We start from the raw sequence: 13,697 nt of genomic DNA, 5'->3' as shown, positions 1-13,697 counted from the left end.
AAAGCAAGGATAACAGAAAAAGTGCAGCTTGACCTAGTTTAATCAGCGCATCCTGGTTTAGTCCATTGCACGTTTGCTGATCCAGGATGAGCAGGGGAGCACGGGGCACAACCTAACGCTTTTTGACTTTCTCAGTTTGTGTAAATCTATTTAGGGTTCAGAGAATTTATTTTGTTCCACATTAATTTCACACATGTTTGGTACAAATATGTAGCTTTTTTATATTAATACAATGTATACTTTTTTCTTTATTTACCCCAAAAGAAGGTAAGTGAAATGTGACAACATGCCCCATAAGTAGGGCACATTGTAACATGACCATTTGACAGCTAAAAATGTTATGGGATTGAATTAAAAACTAATATATTTTGACAATAAAAGACAACAATTATTTTTTCATATAAAATAATAGCATATTTTTTAGAAATGCAAATGTACATAATTTTGTAGTTTGACAATGAACACTCTGCAAAACACAGCTATACAGCACTGGTCAAAACAATACACCCAAACAGATGAAGAGACATATTTAGACATTCAGAAAAACACAGATTTACATTTTCATACATACAAAAACGTACAACATTGACGTATTTATAGCACTAAAACGTACAAATACGTATTAACAGCAAAAAAAAGTAAATCATCTAACGTAAAGTGTGAATGTATATGAATTCCCATGTATTAATATTAAAATCATGACTTTAATGCTTTAAATCTGTTGTATTCAATTGTCATATCAATACATGTTTTTAGTCGAATTTATTGAAAGCAGTTTACTCATCTACTTAAAGGTGCTCTAAGCGATCTTGGGCGGAGTAACTTCCTGTTGACGTTCGCAGTGTTGTCAAACAAAACAAAGGCTAGCTAGACCCTCCCTCCTCCTCCTCCCCCTCCCCTCCGTCCTTCCTGAAACAGTCATGAACGCGCATTTAAAATCATGCTTGTCGGTTATTGGCTGGAGCATGTTTATTATGTTTCGTGGTCCAGGCTGCACCAGTTTGTTTTTATTGCCGTTTTCGGAGCTTGTGGCGACTACAGAGACCGCGTTTTTTTACAGTGTGTTCAGGGGACAGGCAGCTAGCGGATAGTGAGGAGATGTTTGTTGTATGTGACAAAAAATGTTTTGGCCTAAAAACGCGTGACATTGCTTAGAGCACCTTTAAAGCTGCAGTCCGCAATTTCTCCTCTTTGTCGCCATCTCTTGTTTGAAACCTGCAATTGCAGTCATATGCGGAACAGTTATCTGTACGTGCGTTGTGCATCAGCACAGCTCGTCAGCGCGGATGAATCTAATGTTTGCTGTCAGTCACCGCACTGGTGTGGATACTGAACTTCAGAATCACAGATTCTACATCTTGAAAGTGTGACCGATATAAGAATTTTCACTGGAAAATATCATCTGAACAAGCAAGTAACATTTCTGCCACTTTTGTTCTGACCAACTGAGGAAAAAAGCATTAGGCCTACAGTAAATCGCGCTACCAATGATGATTAAAATCTAACGATCGCTTAGCTCAGATCATGCCAAACCGTGCAAATTATTATTACTGTTATTTTGTTCTCAAATTGTTAATGTTAACAGCATCAGCATTGCTATGACTATGTGTATATTAGCGTTACCTGTAGATTTCAATTTCTGTAGCCACTCCACAGTCCAAAGTATTTGCTTTTGACTATGGGTGAATCTCCAGTTGTCACTGATGATTGTCATTTGGACCTTTCTGGATTACAATCTGCCATCAAACCGATAAGTTTAATTATTTCAGCTGCTGTGAGAAAAGGCTATAAATGATCCGCTACAAGTAGCGTCCTCACGTGATAAAACCGACTAGCCTGGACAGGACTCCTTCCTTTCTGTTTACGGACGTGACGTAATGATGCACAGAGGAACTGCTGCATGCTCGAATTTTCTGTGAAAATCCAACATGTCGCTTTTTTTTTAACCAAAAAAAGTTACGGACTGCAGCTTTAATGAAGCTTTCCTCATCTTCCAGTTGTAATTTCTGCCCGGGAGGTGTGGTAGGCACATTTAAGCATATGTTTTGGGATTGTTTTGAAGTTAATGGTTTTTGGAAACGAATATCTACTACTTTGAAAGACATTCTGGAAACTGATATACCATGCTGTCCTAAGCTTTTGCTTTTAAATGATGACACATCCTACACAGTTTTTCCTTGTCACAGAAAAAAATAGCTATTCTCTGGATTAACTACAGCTAAGAAAATGCTTGCCTTATGTTGGAAACCTCCACACTTTTTAACCATCTCTGTATGGTTAAAGGCAATTTCTAAAATTAAGAACTTGCTGTAAAAGGACAGACATTATTATTATTATTATTTTTTATAAATATACACATTTGTTACAGAATGTCTTCTTGTGTCTAATGTAATAGAGGGAGTGGGGAGGGAAGAAGGGGGTTTTATATGGTCGTCGTGGGTGGGTGGTTGGTTAGTGGGTTGCGTTAGTAGTTAAAATCAAAAGAGTTCAGTGTTTTGCACTTGATTTTCATTAATGTCTTATATTATGTAACCATAATTCTTAATAAAAATTTGATCACAAAAAAGGTGAACATTAATAATCAATTTAATAAATGTCTATTGTTTAATTATTATCCATTAAACTTATTAATATATGTTAATTTATTAAACATATTAATATTAATAATACTTAATTATTAATAATTATTAATAATAATTTCAACAGACTTTGGGTTCATTTTAAGCAAGCAATTTAGTAATTTTTAAACAATAGTTGAAATAATTACAAACATTTAACCCATTCGATGGGTTTGTCCATTTTCAACCCAACTTGGGTTGTTTTTAACCCATTTATATATATATATATATATATATATATATATATATATATATATATATATATATATATATATATATATTATTATTATTATTATTATTATTATTATTTTTTTTTTTTTTTTTTTTTTACCAGATAGCACATGAAAAATTTAAGATTTTAAATAAACAGTCAGTTTAAATTAAAAAACACAAAAAGGCTATATTTGGCCATAAACGTTTGTTTGCAACTACATTAACAGTTATAAGTATGAACTGTGCTGCTAAGGTATCAATTAAAAGTTACCTGAGAGAAATTTCAGTAACCTACTTCAGTGTCAAAGAAGGAATTCAAATAAATGACTGAAGCTTTTTATTTTAAAGGAAAACCATGTACATTTATTACGACAAACTGTAACTTCTGAATTGTAATGGTTACCATGATCAATTTTTGTAAAAGTCTCTTTAGGTGTGTTTGATTTGACCGTACTTCAGTGTATTCCTCCATCTTAAGTGAGATTCCAATCTGAGGGAGCGTATATACAGGGACATGCACAGACATTTTGGGGGGCAGGGGCTCAAGTGGAAAAAAGGGCACTTCTCATAATTATTTATTTAAAAAATAATGAACCCTTGAATATATTAAGACAACTTTGACTTCCCTTACACTCACGCAATTGTTTTATACTCCACAGATTTCTACAAAATAATTAGTTCACACAGAGACCATGGTCTTCTTTAGTATTCACTAGGTTTAGGAGAAGTCAACAGCAACTATTTTCAAGTAGCTATATATTTATATTTATTTAGAATAAATGACTGCACCAAGAAAAGGGACATAGTTTCACTAATAATTTGTTTATTTTGCACAAATCAATAAATCGTTTTAATTTTTTTTGGTGTTATTGGAATACTTTTTTCCATGAAGTGGACAATTTTAAGATTGTGGTCCATTTTTGCTTTAATGTCTTTTACTCTAATGGAAATAAAAGTTTTAACCATAACCCTCCACATTTAGATGATGTTTGTTTTGTGTGTCAAAGCTACCAGTACCTAGTTTAAGGACCATGGTATCCTTGTTCTTAATTGGCCAGCAAACTCGCCTGACCTTAACCCCATAGAAAATCTATGGGTTATTGTGAAGAAGAAAATGCAATATGCCAGACCCAACAATGAAGAAGAGCTTAAGGCCACTATCAGAGCAACCTGGGCTCTCATAACACCTGAGCAGTGCCACAGACTGATCGACTCCATGCCACGCCGCATTGCTGTAGTAATTCAGGCAAAAGGAGCCCCAACTAAGTATTGAGTGTTGTACATGCTCATACTTTTCATGTTCATATTTTTCAGTTGGCCAAGATTTCTAAAAGTCCTTTCTTTGTATTGGTCTTAAGTAATATTCTAATTTTCTGAGATACTGAATTTGGGATTTTCCTTAGTTGTCAGTTATAATCATCAATATAAAATAAATAAACATTTGAAATATATCAGTCTGTGTGTAATGAATGAATATAATATACAAGTTTCACTTTTTGAATGGAATTAGTGAAATAAATCAACTTTTTGATGATATTCTAATTATATGACCAGCACCTGTAGATGAGTAAACTGCTTTCAATAAATTCAAAAAAACAAAAAAACAAACAAACAAACAAAAAAAACATTTACAACAGATTTAAATCATTAAAGCCACAATTTTAATATTAAGACATGGGAAGTCATATACATTCACACTTTACATTATATATATATATATATATATATATATATGCATGCATGAGATCCTATTACAATATATATAAAGACCCTTTCACACGGGATGCGGCAAGCGGTCTAATCACCATGGGAAGTGGAAGAATTTTGTACAGTTGAGGGTCAGTTGGAACTAAACTCGCTTATGGTTGTTACTGGAATCCAGTGTTTATATTTTATAAAGTTATAAATATGGATATTTTTCTTACAAAAATGCATCACTTCGCTTCAGAAGGCCTTTATTAACCCCTAAGAGCCATATGGATTACTTTTATGATGGATGGATGGATGGATGGATGTGCTTTTTTGGGCTTCAAAATCTAGGGTACCATTCACTCCCATTATAAATCTTGGATGAGCCAGGATATTTATTAATATAACTCTGATTGTGTTTAGCTAAAAGAAGAAAGTCACCCCTAGGATGGCTTGAGGGATGATTATAGGTGATTATGGGGTGAATTAACCCTTTAACCCTTTTACTCTTGCTCTTGATCAGAATCTTATTTTATAGTACTCTTTAATCTATTATATCAGATGACATGAATAGTGAAAGGTTATTTGCTATTATCACAGACATTTTTAATGAATCCAAAACTGCTTTCAGTTCATAAATTGCAGAGGAAGTTTCTTGAAACAACCTGGGGAAAAGTGTCTTTTTCTAGGGTACAATGGAAAGGAAGTAGGACTGAATTCTCAGCAGCTCTCAGGTTCCTGGCCATGCAAGGACCTGCTGAAGAAGCTCAGATGGAAACGGAGACATGCAAGTTATTAGTTAACTGATTTGACTTTATGTGATGTTTTTTTGACAGGTTTCCATTAAACTCATTTTCTAGTGCACACTAAGGCTTTGATGGTGTCTGATTAGATTTTTAAGTTCTAGTTTAAGCGTGGCAACATGTGCAGCCACTCAATCACTTCAGTATAATAAACACGACCAGCAAACACAGGAAACATACAATATAAACTCACTCATTACCATGCCAACAGGAAAACCAGACAGGAAATGTGTCATGAAGCTCATTCCTAGTGAATTGGGAATGTCTGGCTGATCTGGCTTATTGATGTAAAGATATTTTAAAGCTAATGGACATTTAGGTTTAATTTTGTCAAATAATCATTATAGCAATGAGCAGAAAGTGTGTGAGCAGATTTTCAGGAATGTATGTGACAGGACGTGTACAGGACGGCAGCTGGAAGAGAGGAACAATTCCACAGGATATCTCAGAGATGGAATTCAAAATAAATTAAATGAACAGACGGATGTAACACTCAGTGAATTGAAAAACCCAAATTGAGAGTTTTGATGTGTATATTTGTTTGGGAATTTAAGGGATTATTTATTTTAGTTTGCTCAGGTCACATGTTGTCTGTCTTCCTGTTAGCCGTGTTTCCTAAGTCAAAAACTTTTTCTAGTACAGAGAATTGGTATGGAAAATGTCCAGAGAAGAGTTTTGTCGTGGCCACAACATATTGTTAACAGAGTACGCGCAAATAAGACGCAAACAACTGTGTACTCTTTCCCATATGTATGCTGGACTATTCTTGTCGTAACCAACAAAATTAAATTTCTCACACCTTGAGTCCAACTTTCCTTTGTCATGTCTGTAAGCGTAACACGCTAATCCGAATTTCTGCATTCTAGAAATGTTAGGTTGTTTGCCTGTTAACATGAAGTAAGCTGTCTGTTTAGTTCGATTGTTGAAACATCTGTTTCTCACTACAACAGCTGTCTGGACTGCATAGGTCCACAACATTTTTGGTAATCCACTTTCTATTAGCATGCACCTAGCCATGTCAAATAAGGTTCTCCAATTTCGTTCAGCTGTGCCGTTTTGGTGTGGAGAGTATGGTGCTGAGGTCTCATGTCTGATACCACTTCTACTTAATGCTTGGTACCGTTCTGAAATGAGGAGGCACATTTTTTTTTTTTTTTTATGAATCAATGTAAATTAATGTGCATTACTCTTAAAGTTGACACATCTTCCTTGTTAAATGAACATTACTTTACAGTACATCAAAAAAAGAAACCAAACACAATTCTATTTTGTAATTTTACATTAACAATCAAAACCAAGTCAATCTCATCAAGTTAGTGTTTTAAGCATTTCTACATTCATTCCAAAATAATAACTAAATGCAATAATAATTTAAACAACATTTTTTATTTGTGTATTGCGGTTTTCCTTTTTAATTGTCCACCTAGGATATTTTGGATCATCAGTCATGCTCCATTAACACCGTCTGTCACAGACACTAATTGCATTTTTAATTTCACCAATCTGACTGCACTAAAACCCCGCAGTCATGTTTTCAGTCCATTTCAAGTTTGATTTTTACGTGACATAAAGCGGTGATATCTATCTGTGATCTGTTTACTTACTTTTCAATTAGTCTTCCGATTGACGGCATCATTTGTTCAGTCAAACCTACGCGCGGAACGCGCACGTCAACGAAAGGCGGGATTTATCGCACAAACCAATCATATCCAATCATAACCAATTACATCCAATCATAGCGCGATGGAGACATTGCCTTCTCTCACGTGACTTTCCCCCATTCATTCTCAATTACCCCCCACAAAACCCACCGCACGCCGGGGGTCTGATGATTTTATACACAAATCCGCCGCGAACTCTATGGGCGCCGCCATCTTGCCTGCCGCCATTACTGCGTGCCTGCGAAGTGTGACGGTGTGACACTTGCCGGTGCCCTCTAATGACATTTCAATTAAAGCGTATCCTGCTCATTAAAGAAAATGTCTGGTGAAAGGGAACATGGGTAGATGATGTCAGGCAGTGGCCAAAACTTACCGATAAAGGTAATTTATTGACAACATAATGTAATAATGTAAAAATGTAATGTAATGTAATTAAGAAGTGTATTAATTGATGACAACAATAAAACCGAACGCTGTCATTACTAGCTGTGTTGCTAATATGTTCACAAGCTTCAAGTTTTAAATAATTATTAGGCCATCCTTAAAAATATTCTTGTTTGCCATAACCCGACCGACCCTGTCAATTTAGGACCGACCCAATTAATTATTTTTTCCCCTTTTAGTCCGACCGACTTGCCGATTGTAATTGCGTTAAGACCCACGGATTTTTTTTACTCTTCAAACAGCTAATACAAATGCAATAAAATGTGAGACACACGCAATTGACGCTTTTCACACGCTCTCACGCCACACATCCATTTTCTCACGCACAGAAAAATCGCGAAGTAAAGAGGACACAGAGACCGACAGACTAGACAGAGCAGGTTACTTATGATAGAAAAAAATCTCAGCTCTCAGATTCTGTCAATTTTATTACGAAATTCAAACAATAAATACCGTTTTGGTGCTTGTAAATGTGACATGCTAGAAATACAGATTAAAAAATATTACAACATCAAACGACGTTACGTATAATGTTATGTTCTTGTAAACATGTTTTTCAAAATGGATTTATGTATTCACACTTACCTTCGTCTGAGGTAAATCTCTCAGAAATGACCGAACGCTGTCAGCTAGCAGCCCCTCACACAGAACCTGTTTTGGCTGATATGTGTACTGTATTACATCTTTATTATATTTTTACTTATATCATTAAATAAAGTTGTTATTATAATAAAAAATGCATTATATTTAAATTGTTATTTTTAAATAATACTGCCAGCTGATAGGGCTCTCTGTATGTTTACAGCATTAAGTTAGGTGAGTTGTTTTTTTCTTGAGAAAAATTATAGCCTACCTAATATTTATCCAAATGAGTCAATATTAAATCAAATCACAATAATAATTAAATAATAATAATTGAATAAAAAATAATAAAAAAGTGTAGCTTACCAGAAATTGTAGCCTACCATGTAAACATTGTAACATGTCACTAAACCTAATAAAATTCAGCTTAGTTACTAAAATGTTTTGAGAATCACAATACACTTAATGTGATGCAATAAAAAATTTTTTTTAACATTTTTTACGACCTACCGACCATTTTTTATTTTTTTGGCTGTTACGGCAAACCAAAATATTTTTAAGGATGGCCTTAGCCACGACCAGTTGTAGCAATAAAATACATGTTCTTACAGGTATTCAAGATTATTTTATTAATCATCTGGCATGCGATGAGCTACCTCGGTTAGGTGTTTCATCCACTTTTGACGCACATCTTGGTCCTCCGCTCGACCAGAAACTCTGTGCAATCCGTATGGCAGTAAACATGGGCAGTCAATGTGCAACAAAGCTTCGTGGATTACACAAACGGTTTTATTCCAGGCCTGTAGTTTTGTGCTGTTGTTAAAACAACCAACCACACAACACGCTCTGCCCGGCATCACTGGACAGCATACATACTAAAAAAACTATATAGCTAACATCTGCTACAGCCTACGGGACCAACACGCTACTTCTGCTACTTCCTTAGCAGCAAGGCACGCAGTAATGGCGGCGCTGCTTTACTTCCGTGTTTCGCCGGATTTGTCTATAGGAAAGGGAGGAAATGGAGGCATGACTCCATAGACTGTAAAGCATGACTCCTCTGTGTAACTTTACCTGCGGGTGTCGCTGTTTGGCAGTATTCCTTAAGAAATACGCGTGACTTGCGCTCTTTTTAATGTCATAATTTGTAATATTTGTGTTGTTTTATATGTAATATGGATTATTTTCTCATCCTATTTTTTTGAGGAGGCACTGCCTCCCTTGCCTACTCGGAGGAACACCCCTGCATGGTACTCTCTTCCTGTGAACTCTGTACCATTGTCAGACCTGATGCACTTAACCTTTCCATATGGAGCCATGTCAGCAAAGAATTTTTCTGTGGCTGTCACTGTATCACTCTTATTTTTTAAGAAATATACAAACACAGCACTAGAATAATCATCTGTGAAAGATAACGCATACCTATGACCATCTCTGGAAACTGGTCTAGGCCCGGCTAAATCTGTATGTACCATTTCTAGAGGTGCTTTGGCTCTTGCATCTGGCCCTCTGTTCCTAGTTTGAACAAACTTCCCTTGTGTGCAAATTTCACAAAGTGGGATAGTTTTATCACCTCTACTCTTAATTTCCATACCATCAACAACCTTCTCTAGTTTAATTATATCTTCATAATTGCAATGACCTAATATCTCATGCCACGTCTGCAAGTCATAACTTCTTACATTGGTCACCACATTCATTGTCTATTGTGTGCAAATAGTACAGTTTGTTGTGCACGTGTATGGGGAATTTGGTACCGTCTCTATGTAGCAGAATCTTCTTTCCTTCACTGAAAGTTCACCGTTGCTCCGTTCGAGGTGGCTGCCTTCACAGAGAAGATGTCTTGAGGATATGTTGGGATGTATAGCGCGTTTCGTAGCATTGCTTTGAAGCATTGCTTTGCTCTGCTGTCAATCAAACATACTTCCGTGTCCCCTCTGTGTTTGGCGACCCCGTTGCATCGAGTGCCATCAGCCAATTCCACGCAGTGTGTGCTGGCCTGGAAACTGCTGTCGAACCTCTGGAACTTCGCGATGTTCGTGATGATGTGTGAAGTTGCACCCGCATCCACCATTTGGCCTCTCCTTCTGACATCATGACCCCACATCTCAGCGTCGCTTGCCCGAAAAGCATACTCTTTGTCACCAGTCTCCTCGGAAACTTTTCTCACATTGTCTCTCTGCTTTCTCCGTCTGCAGGTTGCATCGCGGTGAGTGGTACTTTTATATGGCGGGCCGGAAGGTCCAAAAATATGGCTACTGACTTGTCGCGGGAATTCACTATACAATTGCCAGTAGCCACTGAGTTTACCACTGATAGGCCGGCGGTGCATCTGTATACACACTCTCCTCACGCAGCTGACCACTGACTCTCCTCAGCCGGCGACTCACTTTCCTCACGCAGCGGACGAATCACTTTCCTCACGCAGCCGGCGACTCACTTTCCTCAAGCAGCCGGCGACTCACTTTCCTCACGCAGCGGACGAATCACTTTCCTCACGCAGCCGGCGACTCACTTTCCTCACGCAGCCGGCGACTCACTTTCCTCACGCAGCGGACGAATCACTTTCCTCACGCAGCCGGCGACTCACTTTCCTCACGCAGCGGACGAATCACTTTCCTCACGCAGCTGACCACTGACTCTCCTCAGCCGGCGACTCACTTTCCTCACGCAGCGGACGAATCACTTTCCTCACGCAGCCGGCGACTCACTTTCCTCACGCAGCCGGCGACTCACTTTCCGCAGCCGGCGAGTCACTTTCCGCAGCCGGCGACTCACTTTCCTCACGCAGCATTAACTATACTCACGTTTCTTTTCAAATACTGTGATGGTGCAATAACTAACTACATCTAGTAAAATTGATCATTTTTGTGTTGTAAATTTAATTTATTCTGAAGCAGTATTCCCATCAGTGTTCTGTAAACTGTTACTGTTAAGATGTAAACTGTTAATCATCAGATTTGTATATGCCCCCTTAAAGGGATAGGTCAATCAAAAATAAAAATTCTGTCATCATTGACTTACCTTCTAGTTGTTCCGAACCTGTATGAGTTTCTTTCTTCTGTTGAACTAAAAATATATTTTGAATGTCAGTAAACAAACAGCTGACTGTAGCGAGTGACTTTCATAGTAGGAAAAAAAAATATGGAAGTCACTGACTACCATCAACTGGTTACTGACATTCTTCAAAATATCATCCTTTTTCTTTCTTCTGTTGAACTAAACTCATATAGGTTTGGAACAAACTAGAGTGTAAGTCAATGATGACAGAATTATCATTTAGGTTTAACTATCCCTTGAAATTCATTGTCATGGCATTTTTTTTTTTACCTTTATAAAAAGGTACGTTTCCCCTAACCTTGGCTATCAATCTCATGTTAATTAGAATAACTCACTTGTAGGGCTTTTACCATTATTTTTTCCATGGCAGAGGAAACAGAATCTGCATCAGAAGTGGCATTTAGATGCATGTATAAATTGAATATGAATGTGCAAAACATGCATGAAAAACACTGTTTAACAACTTTACAATAAAGATCTATAAAGCTTTTGTGGATTTTACAAATTATCTTTAATATACAATATAATGAAAAAGTGACATTTCCCTTTTTGCAAAGTTCAAATGTTGATAAAATATATAACTTTAACTAAAGATACATTTTTGATTTGCAGCTGTCATGCTTAAACACTGGTTCTGCAGATTTTTGACATTTCAAAATTGCATTTCTTTATAGATCTTTATTGTAAAGTTGTTAAACAGTGTTTTTCATGCTTGTTTTGCACATTCATATTCAATTTTATACATGTATCTAAATGCCACTTCTGATGCAGATTCTGTTTCCTCTGCCATGGAAAAAATAATGGTAAAAGCCCTACAGTGAGTTATTCTAATTAACATGAGATTGATAGCCAAGGTTAGGGGAAAATTACCTTTTTATAAAGGTAAAAAAAAAAAAAAAAAAAAAAAGCCATGACAATCAATGATGATAAATTATAATTCTGTCATCATTGACTTACACTCTAGTTTGTTCCAAACCTATATGAGTTCAGTTCAACAGAAGAAAGAAAAAGGATGATATTTTGAAGAATGTCAGTAACCAGTTGATGGTAGTCAGTGACTTCCATTTTTATTTATTTTTTCCTACTATGAAAGTCACTCTCTACAGTCAGCTGTTTGTTTACTGACATTCAAAATATATTTTTAGTTCAACAGAAGAAAGAAACTCATACAGGTTCGGAACAACTAGAAGGTAAGTCAATGATGACAGAATTTTTATTTTTGATTGACCTATCCCTTTAAGGGGGCATATACAAATCTGATGATTAACAGTTTACATCTTAACAGTAACAGTTTACAGAACACTGATGGGAATACTGCTTCAGAATAAATTAAATTTACAACACAAAAAATGATCAATTTTACTAGATGTAGTTAGTTATTGCACCATCACAGTATTTGAAAAGAAACGTGAGTATAGTTAATGCTGCGTGAGGAAAGTGAGTCGCCGGCTGCAGAAAGTGACTCGCCGGCTGCGGAAAGTGAGTCGCCGGCTGCGTGAGGAAAGTGAGTCGCCGGCTGCGTGAGGAAAGTGATTCGTCCGCTGCGTGAGGAAAGTGAGTCGCCGGCTGCGTGAGGAAAGTGAGTCGCCGGCTGAGGAGAGTCAGTGGTCAGCTGCGTGAGGAAAGTGTGTATACAGATGCACCGCCGGCCTATCAGTGGTAAACTCAGTGGCTACTGGCAATTGTATAGTGAATTCCCGCGACAAGTCAGTAGCCATATTTTTGGACCTTCCGGCCCGCCATACTTTTACACTGACTGCACCACTGTTTACGTTGGCATGCCCTTGCTTTGTGGCCTTTTGTCCCACACCTGTAGCAGACAATGTCAACACTTGCAGCCCCACAATCAGTTGAAGCGGATTTCGTTCCAGGCTGCGCTCTTGCTTTCATTACGTTGTCCCCGGATGCAGTTGTTCGCATATTTTTAATGTCCTCATAACTTCGGAGTATTTTCAGTCATTTTATCATCGGTCTGTCTGGGTAACATGAATAGAAAATGGCTTTAATGTCTCTGGAGGTCCTTTCAGAACCATTGCTATTAAAAGTCCGTCACTCAGATTCTCACCTGCATTTCTCAAAGCAGTGATTGCAGTCTCAGCTAAAGCCGAGTTCAGACTGCACGATTTTCAAAGTAGTCGGGTCACTGTTCTTTTCACACTGCATGACTATCTTGGCCAGCATTCAGTCGCTGCTGTGTTCAAACTGCACGATGGATCGGCGACAGAGGGTTTCAAACTGCATGACTTTACAATAGGAAGAATCGCCGACAACTCTGTCTGGCACGCAAACTACGTTTCACAACCAAACACACGCGAGACGTGACAAGGAAACAACGCGATATCACGCGTTCAAGACCGGAGTTCTCACGTGAGACTGGTCCTGCGTTTCAATCAGCTCCCTAGCTCCCTAGGTCGTGAATCAGTATATAATGAAAGTGAATGCGGCTGATACCCTGATCAGTGCCCTGACTGCTGAACTAGGGAGCTGATTGAGACACACGGTGGGATTATTATTAAAAATAGTAGTCCGCAAGAAGCTTGAAATATGAATTGCCTGTGCGCTGATTTGCAGCGAAAACAACATAAATAAAAGAAGAATATGGAGGAGGATATGGTTGGGGAGACTGT

This window comes from Megalobrama amblycephala, linkage group LG17 (assembly GCF_018812025.1).
Source record: "Megalobrama amblycephala isolate DHTTF-2021 linkage group LG17, ASM1881202v1, whole genome shotgun sequence".
In the NCBI taxonomy this organism is placed as follows: domain Eukaryota; kingdom Metazoa; phylum Chordata; class Actinopteri; order Cypriniformes; family Xenocyprididae; genus Megalobrama; species Megalobrama amblycephala.
The sequence above is the reverse complement of the archived record's forward strand: the minus strand, read 5'-3'. Positions refer to the sequence as shown.